We start from the raw sequence: 19,284 nt of genomic DNA, 5'->3' as shown, positions 1-19,284 counted from the left end.
CCATTCCAGGTAGTATCAAAAGGCTGGAGAACAATATCCAAGAGGCATAATCATGAATGAATTTTTAGAGGTGGAGAAGCCCAACCAAAAGCTAACTGAATTATTGCTCCCTACTGGCAGCAATATCCTACATATCCCAATGTCATGATGAAAACTGGTGGTGTGATGCATAAAGAAAATTTTCTGCTCGAAGATGGAAAATTTGAAGTACAGCTGCTCAAGTCCCAAAATTGATAATGAGGTCTAACTATACCAAAATCACTCACAGGAAGCACTGGGAGACCTCTTTATGCTGCTGAACTGGTATTTCATGGTACACCATGCAGGACCACTGTTCATCTGGTTAGGAATATCCTTGCTCCTTGCCCTTTAACGACATGTATAAAAACACACATAAAATACTACCAAGTCAAACCACCTTACAATCCAGCACTTTACATGAAAGCTAACAAACATCCTTTGGCAAATTTTTATTTGTGGGGAGCAAGAATACAGAAGAATGGTACTTCAGAGGTCCACAGCTCCTCCAGATATCATTCCAAGACATGCCAATGGTCATGTACAAACAGCTCAGATCCAAGGGAAAGAAGAAAGGAGCTGAACTGATTCTTGTGCAAAGGGACAGGTCAAGACAGATGCAACACCACTGTGTCCTATGGCCTGAGCCCTTGGGCTAGTCTGACATAGGCAGGTACAGTGCGAGCTGATATCTACAGCCCATTCACATGGACACCACATAATTTTGTTATCCAGATATTTGTAACATGAGAGATCCAGAAACTGATTTGCACGTACAACATATGGCAGATGGCACGTGTAAGTGCTTCCTGAGCAAGACGTCATGAAAAATTACAAGCCAAAAAACCTCAGGAAATGCTATCAACCAGATCACACTAGCCAGAATTTTAAAATGACATTTCAAATTTGGCCCTCACATAACTGCAAGAAGTGGCTAATTTTTCCTTGTAAACATACTTATAAAATTCAAGACAGTTGGCAAGCAAAGTGCCTACTTATTCAAGAGAGTTGTCTTCCTATATGGAGAGCACGAAGACTGTTCACAGTTTTGCAAGCTTGTCTTGTAAGACTTCATATTTCTGTTTATAAACCAGCCCTAAACTATCTGGGATTATAAATAAAAGTGTGACAGGAAGAGGACCTCCGTGAATGATCCCTATTAGGGAAGTATGCCCTCTGAAAAATATGAGAAATTATTCATCTGCAATGTCAATCCTATATTTCCAGTTTGCTTCACAAAGGTACTCTGCAAGGCAAGATATAGCAGCTACAGCAGTATCTTCCTATTTTCTGACAACCATCTGTATATGTCTTTCCATTCCAGTACTATAATATTTTGATTTTAGATATCTGTACATAAAATCTTTTACTGACTACATGGAATATCACTTTAGAATGGTTTGGGCAACACTAGCATCCCCCACACAGTTTCTCTTAACAGTTTCTGAGTTTCTGATTTTTTGATTTCTTTTTCATCATATATTGGAATGAAAACTAAACCTTTACAGTATTCAGAAATCAGAACCACAACTTCTCTGTTTCTATTGAATGTCAGAGTCCTTTGGTTCAGGGCTTCCCTCTCCCACTTTTTGTCATTTATATAAGTGGCCAGAAGTGAGCAGAGAGAAAATTAAAGCACACAGAGGCTAACAAATCTCCAGATATTACTGGAAAGTCAAGTGTGCAGCCAGGTGAAAGAATGGATTTCTTAACTAAAGTTAACATCACTTTAATCATTAAACAGTGATGTTCATCCCAAGACCCACACAAAGCAAAAAGCTGTGACAACAAAGTCTAGCTGAAATATTGTCCATATTTCCATGACAAAGCACTAAGTAATGCCTGCAAAGCCAAACAAACTGTTTTCATGCAGGGATATACACTGTCTCATTTATCCTTACCTAACATCTGCGTCTGAGAAGAAAAATCAGACTTCATGAAAAGCTTACTTCCATAAGTAACTTAAAGCAAAACAAATTAGGAAATTAATGTTAACAACAGTGCAGTCTTAACTAATAGAAAAAACTAAAGGGTGCTAAAGGGAGCAAATGACAATGAAACTTTCACGTAATTTACCAATGGATAAGAAAAAATAGCAATTCCCACTTAAATGTTTTCTTTTGGAAGAAAAATTGTGCAATCCAAGCCTAGCTTTTTTTTGCCTATGTATCCTTAACTTCGACATCTGTCAAAGAAAATACAGTTTTATTCAGGCTGCAGCCTAGTTTTTTCAGTCTGTTTACTCTTTTCTTTATTGAAAATTTTATTAGAAAAATATTTAGCATTTACAGGTTGTGGCTATACATCAAATCCATGACTCCAACTAGGAAGGACAAATCCTGGTACAGAAACCAAAGCAGCTTTACTGAAAGTGCCTTCCATGGAACATTCTGGTATACACCAGCATTTCTTTGTTATGCCAGATTTTTTTTTCATTTTGCCCAAAATCCATTAACTCAGAGAGAAGCTGTAGGGCTGCATATAGTAAAATTTGTCACCTTGAGAATTACTTCATTTCAATGGAAGGGGCGGGGCAGGGAAAACTTACTTGAAACTAGAATTCAGAGGGAAAATTGCAAATTAGCTCCTGGCTTTCAAAATGCTGCAGTCTTTAAAGATGAAATAAGTAAACAGTTTCAGAGGCAAGAAAAAAAGATCATAAGAAAATCTGCCATTTTACTTTCTTTTTTTTCCCCCTGTTCAGTCATTCATATACAGTTCTGCTTATAACCTTCCTTTTCAGTAAGGACAGATTGTCCTTTTAAAAAGGATACTTCCTCCTACACTACCACCAGGAAGATAATATTGTATGTACTCATCCTGAAAAGAAGGAGGCTTTTTTAGGAGCTCAAAATAAACCAGAGAACTGAAAAAGATGAAATTAGGTTTCATTCAGCTCTTCTTTGCTTTTTCTTTTTAAATTAATCTTCCAATTTTCTTTTTATTATTTATTTTTATTTTCACTGCCAGCAGAAACTCAGAGAAAAAGGAAAACCAAGCAGATTTCTCTAACATCAAGAGAGGGTCAAATAAAGGACATGGTGCACCTTGTCAAAGGCACCTGTGCTCAGCAGCCTGAAAAAAAATGAGCCAATATCACTTGGAAAATGATTTCTTTCCTGGATTTAGCAAAAATCCTTTGGCTTTTGCTGCTGCTGTGGCTGTTGTGAATCAGCAATAGTGCCATGCTTCTTTTTTCTGCTTTGTGGTTGGTTTTATTTTCTTCCTTCATGAGGAGCTTTTGAAACAAAAGACACAATCTCTCTCTGCTGCAGCACTGTGGAAAAGGTTAACCAATTCTAAGCACAGTGGTTATCCTTTCAAAGGGTTTTTCTAACAGAAACAGATTTTTTTTTTAAACCTGAAAAACCTAGGGAAAAAATAAGGGAAAAAAAGGGCCCCACATTTGTACGTGGAAAACCCTAAAACTAGGAATTTTTCATCAACATCTCAATCTCACTCATCTGAACCAAATCAAAGAATACGAAATGAGATTTATTTTCCTTGGATAAACCCACGTGTGCACTTCTAAAAATACTTTAAATGGCAGAAAACAACTGTTCCACTACATCCTCACATTCACTGATGACTCTGCACACTTAGACACACTAGCACACATATCCTATTTTTTCTCCATAGTATAAACTAGTGAAATTTAAGCAGTGTCATCCGACAAACTTCAGGCCAGCACAGGAGCTGGCTACACTAGCACAAGTTTTAATTTGGCACCTCATACTCAGAGAGTCTCTGCATTAATAATGCAACTTAGTCTTGCCATGACTGGACCAGCTTTTTTCCTCCTCATTGTTTTTATCATCTCAAATTCCCGTGCTTGTTTCAGATGTCTCTGTACCTGACCTTCACTCAAGTTGTTTCATAGGGCACCATCAAAATGTACCTCCAAAACAGCTGAAGCATACAGCTTTTTTTAATACATACAATGATGATTTCTTTCCCTCCAGAGAAACTTAACCTGTCTAACCTCCAATTCCTTATATTGGTTCTGTAAAATAGAAATATCTGTAAAACCAAGTGAAAACAATAGTATTTTCCTTCTCTATCAACAAAACCAGAAATTTGCCACCATTAAGTACTACCATTTGCTCAGGCTACTTTTTCACATCTTTTACTGATGCTTGGGAAGTTACTGCAATCAAAAAAGGGCACCTCAGAGCAGCTCCCACGCTGCTCCAGCATCCCAAGGTGCTCTCAGCTCCCATCTTGCAGAGATGATACAAAGAGAGAACACTTCTGCAGAGGGCAGAGGCAGGAGCCTTTGTCCAAGGTCCTAATGCCTCTGAAGAAGCTTTAATTTGGGAGAGGAAATGGCAGAGTCCATGAAGTTCCCCCCATTCATGCTCATATGACACAGTAATTCTCACTTCATCTGCATAAACTCACCAGCACTGCAACTGAGTTCTTACAAAACAAGGAGTAAGTGAGGTCTCCATATAAGAAAAGAATCAAATTCCTTCCCAGCTGTCAGGTGATTACTGAAAAAGGGAAAGTTTTTAAACCAGCTGCAAGCCTAAGCAGGATTTACCTGGTAATACCAATGTATCAGAGCTTATTCAGAAAACCAAAGGTAAGTACTGTCTGCTAAGAATATTATCACCTCCACAATATGCCAGCACTACTTGCTATTCACAGACCAACAGTTTCTTTCCTTTTTTTTTTTTTCAGCACTCATTTTTTAAAATCCCATACCAAATTTAACACATGCATTTTTTTCATCCAAGTATGAGGATGAAGTTTACTAATAGCTGCACACCAGGCTGTTAAATTAGGACATGCTTCTCAGAGAGAAGAACTGAACATTATTTCCTCATCATTTGTAGCAGGTTCTGCTATGCTGTGTATTTTCAGGTTAGAATATGAAATCCCATCTTGATTTCTGGATCTGTAAATTGATCAATAAGATTTTTAGATTAATGTCACTGCTGGTTTTTAGTAAGAGTTGAATTTCACTCCCTCACAATGACATACAAGAGCATGTCACAGAGTCTCACAGAATGATTGGGGTTGGAAGTGGCCTCTGGAGATCACCTAGTCCCACCTGCTGCTAAAGCAGGTTCAACTACAGCAGGTAGCACAGGATTGTGTCCAGGTGGGTTTTGAATATTTCCAGAGAAGAAGACTCCACAACCTCTCTGGGCAGACTGTTTAACTGCTCTGTCACCCCTGAAGTAAAGCTTTTCCTCATATTCAGATGGAGCTTCCTGTGTTCCAATTTGTGCTCATTGTCCCTTGTCCTGGGCACCACTAAAAAGAGTCTGGCCCCATCCCCTTGACAGTCACCCTTGTATGCATTGATAAGATCCCCTCTGTCTTCTCTTCTCCAGGCTGAACAGGCCCAGCTCCCTCAGCCTTTCCCCGTGAGAGATGCTCCAGTCCCCTCACCACCCTTGTGGCCTCTGCTGGACATGCCCAAGGAGCTCCATGTCTCTCTTGTGCTGAGGAGCCCAGACCTGGACACAGCACTCCAGATGCTGTTCCACCAAGCAGAGTAGAGGGGCAGGATCACCTGCCTCAACCTGCTGGCCACACTATTCCTCATGCACCCCAGGACACCAGTGGCCTTCTTGGCTCAGGGACAGCTTGTTGTCCACCAGGACCCACAGGTCCTTCTCCTCAGAGCTGCTCTCCAGCAGGTTGGCCCCCGATCTGTGCTGGAGCCTGGGTGGTTCTTCCTGGATGTGCTGAACCCTGAATTTGCCTTTGTTGAACTTCATTAAGTTCCTCAGCTACCGGAGAAGTTATTTTTTCTTCATCCTTTTTTTTTTTTTAACTTTTCATTTGCCTACTTTATCATAAAACAGAAGCCATTGACACACCAAAGATCATCCATAGCAGAGTATTTCATCCAGGCCTGTAAGAAGGATGGTAGGACTGGCCAAAGGCAGCCAGCCACCCAGTGATCAAAAACTGCAGCATGACTTAAAGTAGAAAGGTCATTGTTTTGAGCTCTCCTCTCGCCAAATAAAACTTCAGTTCCCAGCTTCCCAGCTAGATGCCTGCTTTTCTTCTCTAGTTAGGCTTCCTCTATTATAAAATTCAATTGAACTGAGTCAGCTTCCATCATTCTCAAGACATAATTCAGACAGCCTTCTCCTGCTCTGACACTGAGACCCCATAGAACTTCATTTCCAGTGTGTAGATTTTTCTGACTGAGAACCCAAGAAACAAAGTTTTGTGACAATTCAGAATATTTTTTATTACTGTGGACTATGTCATAATTGCTGGAAAGAAAACTTATGACATATTCAATCACTTCATATTTACCACTACATTTTTTTTTTCAGTTATTAAATTTCACACTGAAATACATAAAAGTTTCTTCACAGAAATTCCCCAGATAAAAATAATTTCATGAGGAAAATACCATTTCTCACTTTTCCACCTCTGTAGAAGATTCTGAAGGAACAAGTCACCAAATATTTTCAGTAATATTTTTTTCATTTAGATACATAGCAATACAGGGGAAAACCAGAAAAATAGAATACCAATATTTGCCTTCAATGTTTTCTGCTCCAACTGAACAAATAATTTGGTGTTGTCTCTGATACTTTGTGCAGAATCCAAATTAGACCACTCTGTTTATTGACCACTTGACTATTTGAATGAAGCCAGAGAACAATCTGCATGCTGTAACACTCATCTTCCTGTATGGGTTTAATCAGCACTGAAATATCTGAATTACTTTTGCATTATGTTTGCTAACTGAATTTATCTCCTGAAAATATAATTTTTGTCCATTAAATACCTCATTCATTGTAAATCAAGAATACTCATATGTTTTATCCTGATGTTATTTCAATTTACACCAGTAAAAAACCAGCAGAATTTAGCTAACTAATGGCTGAACAGGTCTGCTACTGCATTTGGTGTTACTGAAGGCTTGATAGTGAAGTGTCTTCCTAAAGAAGATTATATGAGCTATGCTTTGCACATTTCACATAGGAATGCTGACACTTCCTCAGGTCTGCTTCCAGTGTGAATTGTTGGACAGCCACAGGTCATTAGCAGAGGCCATTCACCGGGCACAATTTTACTCAGGCTTGAAAGGCCTTTAGATATGCTTTGTGTGTTAATTTCATTAGCTTTATGCATAAAGCCTTAGAAATTTTATTACTGACCTGGAAAAATATAAATACAAATTGCAAAACTCAGGGGGTTTACACGTCCAAGCAGGTAGAGCAAGCTGCTAATTTAACTAACCATATACGAACATTGTTTCATTTTTGGAAGTGTTTTATCTCTTATTTCCCAGAACTTTCACTATTCTTTGTATTGAGAGGGCAGCTACTCATTGTTGTTACCTACTAATTAAGACTGAATGTCTGATATTATAAGGGTTCAACTGAAACAAGCTGAAATGAGCTCTCTGGGCTGTCAACCCTCTTGAAACCACAAATTAGTGAGATGCACATCGCATGAAGCTCTCCAGAAGGTCAACTTTTAAGTAAATAAAAGCAAATACACTGTGGAAAAAATAATAGTAAAAGAGACAAAGCGGATTTCTCTTAAAGAGACTACTATTTTCCTACTGACATAAAGACTTGCATAATCTCTTCAGAATGTTTTTAAAGATTCTGCTTTTTAAAAGGTCACCAATTCAATGATATATACATGTGCACATGCCCCCACATACATATAAGTATTTAGACACACAGTTTTAGATTACTTATATCTGTAAAACCTGCTTTGTGTGAAATTGTTTCAGATTGTTTATACAGTGTGGAATAAAACTTTCCAGTTTGCTAATGGGGATAAAAAACTAGCCAAAACCACAATGTATTTCCTTCTCCTCTCCACCTAACTGAAGGCAGGAAGTAATTTTTTACATTCAGATATTTTCAGTCAGATTTTTCTCCCTTAATTTAGGAGAAAGCGAGTATCATAAGCATCTCCTGGAAACTTAGAGCACCCAGGTTTACTTATGATTCTTCTTGGTGTGCATTACAAAGAAGAACTGGCACAGTTTTAAGCAACCCATCTATTTTGTAGGACTCACCACCTACCACCTGTAATCTACATAACAGAGCATGTCATTTGATATGTGCATTGCTCCTCCCCACATTCATTTCCAGTGTGTCACAGCTCACCTGTTTAGCAATAGCAATTCATCACTGACAAACAGCACAATGAAACTTGTGATGGGAGCCAAACCAAACCAAAAGAAAAAGTCTTGCTCTTACATTTTGGACTAGACACAGACCCATGTAATACCACCACAAATTCAATTAACTTTGCACTGTGATTATTAATGACAGAACAGTGTAATGAGTCAGAATGAAGATAAAATTCCTGTGGCTAAGTGAGTCTTGATGCTGAAATTTCTTTACCAAATTAAAGAACTTCTTCCCCAGGCATTTGGGAGTCTCATTAAAAGCCAATTTAAGCCAATGAGAATCTTCGCTTTGACAGGCATAAGTTTGAATTAGGTCCTCATTGCATTAAAATTGAAACATGTAGGGGTCAATTTTTAGGAAAAACAATTTCTTAGTACTGGCTTGGTATTGTCTGTATCTGTTCATGCATACAGCACAGATCTGTGAGTTCATATCAAATAACTATACACAAATGCATATAGAGAAATCTCACTACATACATACATGTAATAATCCCATCTGAAGATATAAACAGTGACAGTAGATACTTTTAAAAAGGCCTCAGAGTTCTCTCAAAGCTTCTTAGCTCATAGGTATACTATGAACCATATGCCTTATCCCTTCTTCTGTCTTATTATTAAGAATCACATGAATTTTGCACTTTAATTCCCCACCCAGAGCTCTATAAATTAATCCAGAGTTTACAGCTACATAAAGGACATGGCTGCCTAAATCCAAACTAATTCTGGCGCACTGTGATGCTCTAATAACAAAGCTGCTTTTCAAATTCAACTGTCAAGTATCACCTAGACCTCTATAATCCTAGACATTTTTGGCTTTTATATTGAAACTTTACAGGTGCCAGAGTACTTGTGGCTTCCCCAATGGCTATTTATCATTTCGTGGGAGGCTAGAAAGGATGCAGCCACCTTCTCTTTGTGCAACTACTAAACTTTTCTTTGCAAAACACATATGTGTGTGTTTGTGCATATCTATCATATGTAGATATATATTTACATATATATATATGTAAAATAAAATTGAATTTTAAGACAGCGTGCAAGACTGCATAGGACTATTTAGCCTGAATTAAACCTTAATTTGGAGGCTCCTTGATTCAAGACCCTGCTCTAAGTGTTGCTACACACAAAAAAATAAAAATTACTCAGATGTTAAACCAGGAATAAAAGTCTTTTTCGCACATGTTTCAGTAGTTACAGACCAGGATTATCCAATAGATTGGAGGCATTGTCCTTCTTTGTCTTATTTACCCTTAATTGAGGGGAGCAGATTCAAACCAAAATTAGCATCATTCCCATTCCTACCCCCATGCCAGTACCCTACTGGAAATTATGCAAAGGCTTCTAAGGAGAGAAGATCAAGCATGCAACAAATTACCAGAGGAAGTGATGACAAAATGATAAATTCAGACCAAGATCCAATATCTTTCTGTAAGACAATCTTTAGCAAAAAACCCCCAATACTTTTTAGAGGGAGTCAAGTTAGCTGCATGAAAAACATAACTGGCTACCTGAAAGAAGCAAAAGTGACCCACTCAGCCCCAGAAGTACCTTTTGCTGTTATGTTGTATGACCTTTAGCAGGTAGCATGTGTGTTTACCTAGATGCAGTCAAATCTGTATTGTTTCTAAAATCACTTTCTATCTTTATTGCAAAACCCTTTCAAAAATCCCAATAACTAGATGAGTTTTTCTGGACTGTATCCTGCAGATAATCAAACCGGATGATCTCATAGGTCCCCTTTGGTTTAAAATTTCATGCACTGGCTCTTACTTTTATCTGCCAAAGCCATTTTTTATGCTCTGAGGATTTTTCCAAAGATAGATGAAAGCTGGACATTTGTTATCTAGCTGTTTCCTTACAAATGGCATGGCCAACTTCCTGCTTCCATGCATGACGTTACAAATGGAAATACCAACTGATCAGAGAAAGGCATCTGAAAAAAGAGACACATTTCCAATATTCTGAGATTATCTTCGGAAGTTCATTTAAACTGGAGGTGCTTCTGGTTTAGCTATATATCTCCTCCTAATGGCAAGCAAACAGCTAAAACCTCTTCCCTCAAGCTGACAATATGCTCTTGCTTCCCCAGATATAAGACAACTATTTGACTGAAGCCAGTAGACTGTAGTCTGCTATTGAAATTATAGTCAAAGACAGATCGACACCAGCTTTGTCTCATAAAAGAGATTTTTACAGCTCCCTTGGAGCCAAGTCCATTATATATATTTCACATTTGCACTAAAATTCATAGCCCTTGGAAGAGTTTGGATTCAGTCATCATCCTAAGTATTTGGATCTGACTTGGAATAGCTGAAAGAGAATATGCTAGCACTTTGGTGCTGCAAATAAAAGAGTAAAAGAATACAAGAGTAAAAGAACCTTCTCCTCTTTTTCCTTTCTTTCTAAAATTATTCTCCAACCTTACAATGCACATCTTACTTGAATATTATCATATATTATAACTGAAACTTGAGAAATGTTAGTAAATTCTATTCAAGGTATCCATAAATCTTCTGAAAATTAGAAATAAAAATCCACAGAAGTAACTACTTGATTCATTTTTTCTACCAGTTACAGAAAGCAGTGAATAGAGAGGAGCCCGATAGAAACTTCAATCTGCCAAATGACTCTTGCTGGGTTACTTGAAAATAATGTAGTGCTCTCAATACAAAGATTCTGACATACCAATATTAAGATGAGAAAAACAACAAAAAAAGTAAAAAAACCCAAAACAAAACAAAAGCAAAAAACCAACCAACCAAAGAAACCCCACCTCATTTCAACCAAGAGACCAAGGTGATCCAAAGTTCTGTTCCCGAGGTTGATAAGAGTTAAATTTTGCCTGTTAGAAGCATATCCACATTCCAAACATATTTTCATACTTCACTTTTTTTTCAGTCCACTTGCATTATGATTAAAAGTCAAATGCAATGTGATAAATAACTCGTTAAAATCTTGCCGTAAACAAGATCCACCTGGATCAGAAAGTTTTCTGCAGATACAACATGGGTTGAAGAATTTTCCTGTCTCCAGTGTTCTGTCAGGGTATGTGCATGACCAAATGCACAACTTTCTGGTTTGGGTTAGGGCTACAGAAACACCATAAATCCAGAACCTTTTGAATCTAAACGCTACAGTTTAAAGCATAGCTTTGGAAGTCAAAGCTGTATCATTTTACCTCAGGGGTTGTTGCCACATAAGCTTTCTTTATCTGAACAGAAACAGAAAAGCTTCAGATTTATAAAAAGCTTGCAGCCTGTTCTGTGAAGATTTCTAACCCAATTTTGTAGCTCTAACATATCATGAGATTATACTCAACTCTTCATGGCAGACAAGAGGAAACCTGTAGTCCCTTTAAGACCTTGGGGATGAAGAAGGGCATCCTGATTAAAGTATATATTTTCTGGCTTCTGAAAGTATTTGAAAGGCAAGGAAAAGGCTCCTAGACCTAGCTAAATATTAGATAATTTTCCTAACGCTTAGATGCTTATCTAAAAACAAACTGGCAAAATAGCCATTACAAGCCATTTGGTTTCTTCTTGGGAAGGACTAAGACACTAGTGCAGCCTAGACTAATACAACCATTTGAGAATGAACAAGCTGAACACCACACTACCAGGCTGTGTTGCTTACATTATGACTTTTCAAATAAACCAGTTCTAAACCAGCATATACACCACATATAAGAAAAGTGGTTTGAGTCAGTTGCTGCTCACCCTCTATAATGTGCACCTGTAGAAAAGAAAAGGTAAAAAGTATAATAGTGAAAGAAAAATGACAGTGGTAGCAGGCAAATAAGAGAGTCAGAAGGGTGAGATGTACTTTAGTGGCATTGATGAGACAGAAGAACACAGAAGCTGAATGACCAGAACCAAATCCAACCCAGAGCCATCAGAGATGCGGAAGCTTTTTGTTTTTATTTCTGTTTATAGGGTGAGCTGTCTGCCAGGTACCTCTCCTGTCCCTTCCTGGTTCAGTGTTGCCCTCCTCCTGTGGTCCTTGGAGACCTCATGTGAAAATACTGTGAGGAGTGTGATAGAACACTCTGAACATCTCTCTCTCTCTCTCAGTATTTCTGTCTGTTGGGACTCTCACAGAGGTTTGATTTCCAAATATCTTCTAAACCAAGAGATGCAGCCTGCTTTTAACCAGGCAAGTCAACTACAATAAAGCACGCACAGTGCTATAGAAAATGTGGACCTTTTAAAATTATTCCTTGTTAAATAATTAATACAATTTTAATATTTAATTGCACCTTTTTTTTTTTTAAGAATTTAACAGAAAATTACAGAAATTATAATGGTCTACCTAGCAGCAAGAATGTGTTAATTTTCTTAGCAGGTATATCCCACTAATGGAATATTTTCACAGCATTACCATATCAGCATGTTAATACCATTTGCAGAATTCAATAAGAGTTAATGAGAACAATAATTATTTGAGAGTGAATGTTGCTTTGGGCTTTATTATTCCTTTCTCGTAACGTGGAGTTCTTAGTTTTGGACTCTATGTAATGGTAAACTGACTACCTCACCAAGTAATTGAATTTCTCTTATTACACACACACACACACAACCCCCATAAAGGGCATGTGATGCAGCCAGGACTCAGACAATGCTTTTCTCATCCTTGCTGGATCATTCAAATTCATTGTGGGAATAAGTCAGATCCTACTTACAAAAACACTACTGAAACTCAGCTCAGTGTCCACAAATACTGGTAGATATTTTTCATTTTCAAGGGGGTTTTGTAATCAAGATTATTTGCCCCATTGACCACATATTCAAGCAGACCAAAGGCTTACAGAATTAATTAGAAAAAATAATCCCATTAACTCTTGAACTTAATAATAAACTGGTACAGCATTAACATTTTGGTCATTAAACTTATTTAATTAAATTTAATTGAGCTCTCAGATTATTATGACTACAGTAAACTAACTACCCACATTGCCTTGTCCCTCCTTCCATCCCCATCCAGGAGACAAGACAAGAAAGAGGTAAAAGAGGAGGGAGGGAGGCAGGAAGGAAGGCAGGAAGGCAGGCAGATTTTGTCAGAGGTAGAGTGATTCAAAAAGTGGTTCAAAAGCACCTCATATCAGAGCTGGGCTTCATGAAATCAGAGAATGAAATCTCTTCAAGCAAAGAGGAAAACCTCTTAGGACCATTTCCCTAATCTCTCGAATGAACTGGGAGTGTTAAATCCTAATTTCTGTTATACACTGTTTTGTCACTAACATGGAATTATTTGTGTTTAGGGTACCTTCACACTCCTTGTGTCAAACAAATAATATAACATTAAATCAGTGAAGAAACTAGTCAAGAAATACTGTTTGGACAATTGTATAAAATATTAGCCAGATGCTTTTTTTTTTTTAAGAGTTTCCTCTCTGTGTGTTTGAAATGGGCCTAATTTTACCTTTTGAAAAATCTGCGACACACAGAGTTATAAATTACAATTAAAAGTGCAAAAGCCTGTCCATTCTGAAATACAATTTCATTATAAATTATCATTAAGTCAGTATTCACTTTTGCCAAAACTGTGTATATGCCCTAAGGAAACTATATTTAAAGGCAGAGATCCATATATCTTAGTGCTGAGTTATGACTTCCAAGTAGAACTACATAGAAAGGGAAAACTCTGTATGTTTGTAGTTTCACCTTGACTCTGCCAGAAAGACAACCTGGGCTTCATTTCCTTCCTGGGTTAATCCTTCACACAAAAAAAGAAAATTATTTACTAACACTAGTTACGTAGTCTGAGCTTTCCACTTTCCAACCAGGAGCTTGGCAGGGATGTTGCCAGCAGCAGCACCTATATACTTTCCATAAAAACAAGATGCTTCACAAGAAAATGCCAGTTCAACTAAATTCAAGTGTCTGCTTTACACATTTGCCATCAAAAAATATCTGGGAAATAAAAAATATTTTGATTTAGACATGCGACTGCAGCGTTTCACAGCAGTTACAGACAAATTACCCCATGTCTTCAGTCCTCTAAGGAAAGACAGCAATATCTTCTGAAACATCTAAATTGGGGGGCATAAATGATACAGATAAATGAAGTCATGAGGCACAAAAATAAGAATCCTCTGACATACCAAGACAGCAATACCAAATACAAATACTGAAGATTAATACCAAAAAATTAAGGTTTGATTTTCCACCATAAATTCAGACATTTCCAAGGAGAGAAAAGCCCAGCTTTCAAACAGTTCAAATCATCAAAATTTATAATGCTTAAAATGGATCCCAGCAGATCTTTGTGCAAGAAGCTCCACTTGACTTTTCACCTTGCCCAAGTGTCTAAAGAATAATTGAAAATGTCTCTCAGAGGCTTTGTAGTAAAATATACATTTAATACTCAGATTTCTTTGTTGTAATTCATTCGAAGTCCATAAATACCATAACTTCTGTTATTTCAAACTCCACTGATCCACTTCGATGTTTTTAAGAAGTTAAGATTTAGACTAGAAGTTTTCTAATAGTAAGTTCTTAATATAGAGTTGTGGCTGCAATTTCTATCAGAAGCTTAATATTTTCTCTCAATTTCAAGATATTTAGAAATACCAGATCATAAGCAGTAAGGTATATTTAGCAATTGAGAAAGACTTAAAATTGGGAGAATTAAAGTTTGAATCTCCCTTTTAGACTGAACAATTTATCATAACATTTTACTTGCTGCTAGGTATCGTTGTCAAAAATGTCAGAGAGGTGTGGATTCAAAGGCTGTCACCCTAATGCAAATAACCTGACTGACTGAAAGCTTCGTCATTCTAGTGAAAAGGCAAAGAAAGATTATAATCTTTGCAATCAGTAAATAAAATTTATACAGAAAAAGGGACAAAGAGTTTTGTTTTTAATATACTTACCCCTTGAAAAACCCTCAATCATTAATAGACAACAACTAATTCAAACATTTCAATTACCTGTAGAAAACTGCACCATCACAAAACAATCTGGAATGTCTATATACATGTCAGCAGATTCAATGAAGCTCACTAATTCCTCCCATAACTGAAGCCAAAAACTTGCATTTAGAAGTAAAAAGTCTTGGTTTCAAACTGATGAATACTGTTCTACTACAAAAGCAAGTGTAAGCCTTTTCCTAACTGAAATCAGTTTTCATATTAGATATTTATGTGAATGACTTGTTCCCATTCTTCCTTTCTCTTTAGGGTACCAGTGTGACTAGGGTGGGAAAAAACAGTGGAGAATCACCAAAGTGCTACTTGAAACCAACATACAGAGTGAACCAAAATTTCACACTTGTAAATATTTATAAGATAGGATTTCCCATTATATGTTCAGCATTGAATGGTGCATGTTGTTCTTATTAATGTTTCATAAACATTTGTACAGAAAACAATATGCTTAACTTTTCTTCTAAGTATTAAGTAGAATTATAGCAGCATCTGCTTTCAACAGTTGAGTGCACAAGCTATTCATGCCCTGTCGTAAATTCCATGATGCATTAAGATGCCATTAAATGTACCTTCTGTGGTTGTCTGCTCATTTACATACCTTGTAAATCATCGTGTAAAAATCAAGTGAACTAGGGAGTAATCACCTGCACTCTTCCCTTCTGCCACAAAATGCAGAGCCATCCACATCTTCCTCCATCAGGATCATCACCATTAAACATAGAATCAATTATGTCAATGATAAGAAACTTAATTGCTAAAGGCAATTTGAGCTATGTTTTTTTAACAAGTCCATTTTCCATAAAAAAATTTGAAAGCCAAGCAGGATAAGCAAGCCAGGATACATAAACATAGTTGGTGAGCCCTTTCTCCTCAAGGATCCTCAGCTGGGAGTCTTACGTAAAATAAATAAACAAACAAACAAATAAAAAACCCTTGAGAAATAAAAATAAAATAGAAGCCTGTCTCTTAATGGTCTTTCCTCCTCACACACAATCTTTAGCATGATTTCTATACTGCCTCTGTACTTGAGCAAAACAGAAGAATATCTCAGCTTTTGCTGAACTAGAACATACTGGAGAAGAACATTTCTTTTTTTATTATTATTTTTTTATTTCATTAAATTTCCAAGTACTGTTTTTTCCCCGTGCTTACTGGTTTAGTTTCTCCAAGCCAGTTTTTAAGGAGATATCTGGAAAAGGTTTATTTTTATGAAAACATCCAAGCAGTTTCCTGCATTGGCTGGCAGGATAGTTTTGTCAGTGTTGCAGGTGTACCTCCACTGACTGCAGACTCACTCTCTCACCACTCTGGTGATTGAGTCTCTAATGGTCAGGAGCTTGGAAATGGGCATCTGCACCTGGGTACCAGAGATGGCAAAGTAATGTGCTTCTGGCAGGATATCTACTATGTTTCATTGTTTCCCCTCCAACATTTAAACATTTCAGTCCCTATAAATTAGATCAGCTTTCTCTGAATTTAACTATTACTTCCACATATTTCTTATGAGTTTTGCTCTTTCTAAGAAGCCAGACAAAAATGTTTACCCTATAGGAACATTGCCCAATATCTTTATTCAGTCGGAGTGTCCTTGAAAGGGAACAAGCCTGGTGAACTGCAAGGTCTGAAGTCAGCAACAAAGGAAGGCTGGAAAGGAGCTCTGGAGGGAGGGAGAAAGGGAAGGAGAGAGAATGGTAAACACTTCTGAGGGCACATATGCGTCCAAGGTGAACTGCAAGACTGCCAGAGGTAACTAATTTATTTCATTTTGAGTCTGTCAACTTCCAGAAAAATACTTTTTAAACTCTAAGAAAATGAAATAATCCTTGATTTTAGTGTCAGGCTTTCACCTAGCACACACAACTCCCTTGCTAGGAGAATGCAGCCTATGGGACTTCTTAGCATCCTTTTCAAAGCAACAGCTTCTGAAAATAATCAGATCACAGTTTGTTTCCCCTCAGAAGGAGAATAAAAAAAAGGGAGGAGGGAAGATAATAAATAATATGAACTTTCTTGCATTTAGTGACAAACGTTGTGAAAAAAGCACAACGCTTTGTAAGTGATGCTTTCTCCTTGCCTGTCATCTGTGTTTATACCATATCTATCAGTCTTTGCAACCCTCAGTCCTTGAACTCCTTCTGCAGGCAATAAAGAGAAGCATCTACCATGTGCTTCATTACCAAACACCAAGACTCTTCCTTTAGCCTTTCAAGAAATAGTGGGGGAGGAGGAATTGTCTTCTGGCAATTAGAGGATATAGGTGTTGGATCTGGGGTGATAGGTCTGTTATAAACTTATGTGTACAGAGAAGAGACCTCACAGGTGGAAGAGGAACAGTTCTGAAAACTGAGCACACCATTGTCTAACAATTTTTGATGGAGAGCCCCTTTCAAGCCAGCTCTTCAAACAGGACGAGGTCAGGTTTGAGTGGATCAGGCACCCTGAAAAGCCCAGGTAGACAATAGAAACCCCACTTTTACAGATATCTCTTGGCATATCAGTCATTTCTAGATGAAAATTTTTCAGTTCTATTAGTAAAACATTAATGATGAAAACTGTCAGCCTTGCACTAAAACAATGGGATCACAGGTAGCAGTGGCAAGCCAACAGCTTTGGGTGCCACCACAGTCGCAAGAGGAACAACTGCTATTCCCTCTGAGCTGCCACATGGTTCTGGGTGGACAAGACAGATGGAGAAGCTTATTCTCCCACAGATGATGCTGGGTCACTGTCTCCATGAGGGAAAACCCTATCCTGGCCAGCTGGCTGCCTCTGTGCTGCTGCTCACCCTCATCCCCCACACACTTATCTTCTAGAAACAGAGGCCACTGCTGTGCTGCTGGGAATGTAGCTTGGGAAAAGCAGTTGTCATTATAAATACTTAAACCCTTTTCACATCTTCTTATTCCATTTTTACCAACCTCTCTAAACAGTTTACAGTTCAGCCAGCACTGCCAAAGCTTTCCTGCTATTTTTTCAGCGATTTCTGCTACTGAACCTCTTTATTTTCTCATTTAGGAAAATATTGAGGTTGCCTGTTGACCCCCTTGCTTTTTAACTCTGGAACCAGTGTTTGCATTGGAAGAAACTCTTTGTGATGCTGAGTGAAAGCAGAGCACTGAAGGCACTGAAAAATTAGAGCATACCTTTGTTATTTAGAGACTGTGTGGCCAATTCAGCCCCTCCTGTCACAACATCATCTCCATCCACTTGGCGTTGCAGGCTCTTACTGCAGTCAGACAGCTCAGAATATTTAAAAGTAGGTTTGCATCCTAATTTAAATTCCACAAACAAGCCTGTCTCCATTGAGAAGTTCTTCAGTTTCACTGTTCTAGGAAGCAATTCTCCCTTTCTTATGCTGTAAGCATCTCCAAATATTCATTCATAAGAAGATTAACAATAATCTCAGTATCAGTCAGACTAGATGTTTTTCGTTCTCGCTGAAAAGCTACACCCTTGCCAGTGCTTACACGTGCTGAGTTCAGTCCTTTTCAGTCAAAGGCTACAAAGACACAGCAATCTGCCTGTGTGGCTTCATTTCCAGCAAACTGATCCCAGAAATTATCACATTACATTTCCAGCTCTCTAAAAAACTTGCCAATGTGCGTAAATAATTTTAAAATGTAAGAACAATGCTCGAGTCATCTTTTTTTTTCCACCAGCACAGTCTGACCATGGTCCATGACTCATGCTCCCATGAACTACCACTGCATAAAAAAGTGATGATTCCTCCAAGCAGCTGGAAAATGTAACTGAATGCAGAATCACAGCCTAATACTTAACATCTAAAAATCTACTAATTCATAAATGCAAATTTATATACATATCTGCATAGACATGTGTCTCTCTTGATCTTTCTAACTTCAGAGATTCTTTTTGGTACTGCATGGGTACTCTGGCCTACATGGGTAATTAAAGATATAATTGTTCCTTACTTCTGAGTTTTTCCTCCAAGAACACTAACATATGTTTTGCAACAGGCATATTATATGGCATAACAAAAGAAAATGTCATCACCTTTTATTTCCTTGACAAGGAAGCTAAAAAAATTACACAAAGAATGACTGAAACAACCTAGTTCAAATTTGAAAACAAACCAGAATTCTTTAACTAAACCAAAACTTTAATTTCATGCATATTTTTCCCAGGAGGATTTTGAGTAAACACAAAATTTCCATTGCTTTTGTATTTTTAAATTTTTTTCCTACTC

The 19,284-nt window shown here is 37.6% G+C and overlaps 1 long non-coding RNA gene across 1 annotated transcript in view; it reads left to right on the top strand.

Moving 5' to 3' along the window:
* The window catches only part of LOC125326769, a 111,344-nt gene extending 95,365 nt beyond the window's left edge, over positions 1-15,979 (top strand). The window contains exon 5 of the long non-coding RNA XR_007203990.1: positions 15,330-15,979. This is a non-coding gene — a long non-coding RNA (uncharacterized LOC125326769). The remainder of the gene's footprint in view (positions 1-15,329) is intronic.
* The last annotated feature ends 3,305 nt before the right edge of the window (positions 15,980-19,284 follow it).

This window comes from Corvus hawaiiensis, chromosome 5, assembly GCF_020740725.1.
Source record: "Corvus hawaiiensis isolate bCorHaw1 chromosome 5, bCorHaw1.pri.cur, whole genome shotgun sequence".
Classification (NCBI taxonomy): domain Eukaryota; kingdom Metazoa; phylum Chordata; class Aves; order Passeriformes; family Corvidae; genus Corvus; species Corvus hawaiiensis.
This window is presented reverse-complemented; position numbering and strand designations above follow the sequence as displayed.